This window comes from Amaranthus tricolor, chromosome 5 (genome assembly GCF_026212465.1).
Source record: "Amaranthus tricolor cultivar Red isolate AtriRed21 chromosome 5, ASM2621246v1, whole genome shotgun sequence".
Classification (NCBI taxonomy): Eukaryota; Viridiplantae; Streptophyta; class Magnoliopsida; order Caryophyllales; family Amaranthaceae; genus Amaranthus; species Amaranthus tricolor.
In genome coordinates, this window is record NC_080051.1 from 21,317,904 (window position 1) to 21,321,045 (window position 3,142).

Below are 3,142 nucleotides of genomic sequence, written 5' to 3' on the forward strand. Positions count from 1 at the left end.
GAATTTTTGTGAGTTTTGTGAATTTTTGTGAGTTGTGTATTATGGGTCACGTATTGTCCTTTTGGAAATATTTCTATGTTGATTTTTTGGCTAAATAAGGATCAAATGAGGTATTAGGGTTGTGTGGTCAATGGTGGCTATTACAAATAAGAAATAGGGTTTGGTGAGCCTTTAAGAGTCTTCTTTATATTAGTGAGTAAGAAAGAAACTTTGAGCTTAGAGAGTGAGTTTTTTGTCATGTGAGTGATATTTTATCAATATATTATTGAATACTTCTTCTGTTCTGAAATACTTGTATCCGATTGTGAGATATTGTGTGGAAAAATATCACTAATCAGTAGCAAGTATAATACAGTAGAGAAAGTAATTAATAAAATGTAATCCCATTTAAGGGGGTCTCCAAAACTGAAGGCACCAATAAAACTTATATTCTCTTGGTCTTTTTGGTTCCTCTATTGTTGTGTTTCTTTTCACTACTTACTTATTTATCATTCTGAGGTCCAAACCCTTTCATTTTGATATCATGTTAAATAATGTTCTCTATATTCCTTTGTATTTAAATCATAAGACTCAAAAAACGCTCACATATTTAACTCTTTTAATAAGCGCTTGTGACTCAATAGATAGGATAGAACATCTGCATGTAGAGTAGAAAGTTTGGGGTTCGACCCCTACTGGGCGCAGGTATCAATTGGGGTATTTCTTGACTGCGCGCATCTCTCTTTACTTCCTTCTTGGGTGAACGGGTATGATTTGTCCGCATCTTTCAGGAAAATAAAAAACTCCCCACCCGAACCCCGCTTTGTGCGGGATATTGAAAGTGTCCTTTGCGTTTACCTTTAATATAAATTTAAAGGGACAGAGAGAGCGTTATTTAGACATAGTTTTGTTAGTATAATAATGCTCACATTTTTTTTGGATGCCAATCATAGTTGGTAGATATATTATTTATTTAATAATGTTTTAGGGTCGATCAACTTCTTTTTGATTTAAAAATAAATAATACAATTAAATTTAAATTTTGTTTTTGCTCATTCTTATAAAAAGCATTATAATTAGTACTTTAGTGCACGTACTACAATGAGAAAAAGCAATCTGTCTTTACCTCAAAATACCTATTCGATCAAGACTAATAGCTACAAATGAAAAACAACTTAATTATAACATTTTGTTTACTAGTTTTTGAAATAATTACCTAATTATTAGGACTTAGGTCAACACTAAACTTTAACTTTTGACTTTGAAAATTTTAAAAGTCAACTATAATAAAGTTTTTGTATTTTATTAATAGATTAGCAAGCATAAGTTGACTAACAATCAAAAATTAATTTGTTTAGGGAAAATAAACAACTATTGTCAATTCTTGAAGTTTGGATATTGGTCTATTATTTGTCGTGGCAAGTAATAAAGTCCAAGCGTTGATATCACAAATACTTTCCAAAATAATCATAATTTATTACATAAACATAAACTGTCGATTAATAAGGATAAAGCAGATTACTGCTTATGATTTCAAATTTTGTTCTAAAAAAATTTATTTTGTTATAAAGTTTATAATAACTTGAATAGTATGTAGATATAATTTACATTATTTGCTAAGTAATATGTGTTATTAGTACTACTTTTATAAAGTCCATATATCAAAGATAAAAAACAAAAAGAGTATTATATTATTCATTACATCTTAAGTTTTTAGAGGATTGTTTTTATCTTTTGCTTTGAGATTTAAAAAGATTATATGTCATTAAAGATCAACTGTACAATAATAAAATACCACTCACAAGTAATGAACCTACTCAACTTGAGCTTAAAGTTCACTCCTTCGATGGTGATTTCATATTAATAAAAATAAGACAATTAAGAGCCTCGAACCCTATTTCACTTTATGTATTGGGCACCACACATCCTATCTAAAACTAGATTTAGGCCCTTTATATAGTCCACAATATCATTAAAACGCATTAGGGCCTCTAACTACTTGTGCTCTTCCTAGCACCTCATGATGTGTTAGTTCGAGCATGTTAGAGTATATAACATATTCTGAAACCTTAATTATCATCTTAAATTTTTGGTTGAGTTGATTTCTTGACTTGGTATCAGAGCATATGTGACAAAAAGGTCACGAATTCTAATCTCAACCACCCCTTAATTTTCCTCCATGTTTTTATGAAAAGCAATTAAAATATTTTTCTCTAGATTTTTACCCTAGACAAATATGATTTATGAGTACTTACATGTAAAATAATAGAGCAATTAATGGGCCTAAATCGATGAAATGATTCTACATGTAAAGGTATGTAAAAGTTTGTAGCTTTAAGTTTTGAATATGCTCAATTCATTATTCACATAATACACATGAATCTAGCTAGTTTAAGGGACAATATAAAGCATATTTCCCATAAAATTGAATCTCAATGGTATCAACTTTCTAATTTATTTTATCGTCAGAAAAAATGTACATCTTTTCTTGTCCACTATCAACTTACTTTAGGTGATCAGTTTGAAATAGATTTAATTAATAATTTATTATAAATTAATACCAAATTAAGGGATCCCAAGTATATTTATAAGATCTTTAATTCATAATGCATGTGAATTTTTTTAAAGTTTTGGAGGTATTATAAATTTAATCACCATTGTTATTAGTTATTTTTTTGTCTAAACTTTTTTATGTGGATCTTAATATATTGCACTTATTGTGTTTATTCATATGCTTCTTTTCAGTTGTTTAGTGATGATCTAGGTTCCGTTTTTAGTTTAATGAATTAATTATGACACACTTGAGTTAGTTTAAAATACCAAGCCATAAAGAGAAAGTTAAGCAAGAAGCCACAAATCAAATGTCCGAAGTGATACTCTCAACATCAAAAGCAAAGTCGGTTGAGGTGCAACTTTGAGCTTCGACGACTTGGCGGTAATTAAAAGAAAAAATTGGATTTTCTAGAGCCTAAAGCCGACTTGGCGATGGTGGAAGAGAAGCAGCAACCAAGTGGGTGATTACCATTGACAAAATAAATTTTTCCAAAACATAAAGCCGAATTGATGGTTGATGTTCGCCGGCAAGATAATTAGTTTTTAGGTTTAAGTTTTTAAGAGCATAAATAGAAAATAAAAATTGATTATTAAGATTCCTTCTCTTGTT

The 3,142-nt window shown here is 29.5% G+C and overlaps 1 long non-coding RNA gene across 1 annotated transcript; it reads left to right on the forward strand.

The window, feature by feature from the left end:
• Positions 1-1,937: 1,937 nt before the first annotated feature.
• Positions 1,938-2,855, forward strand: LOC130812961 (uncharacterized). Its single transcript, XR_009042146.1, has 2 exons — positions 1,938-2,293; positions 2,725-2,855. It is a non-coding gene; the product is annotated as an uncharacterized LOC130812961 (long non-coding RNA).
• Positions 2,856-3,142: the final 287 nt, after the last annotated feature.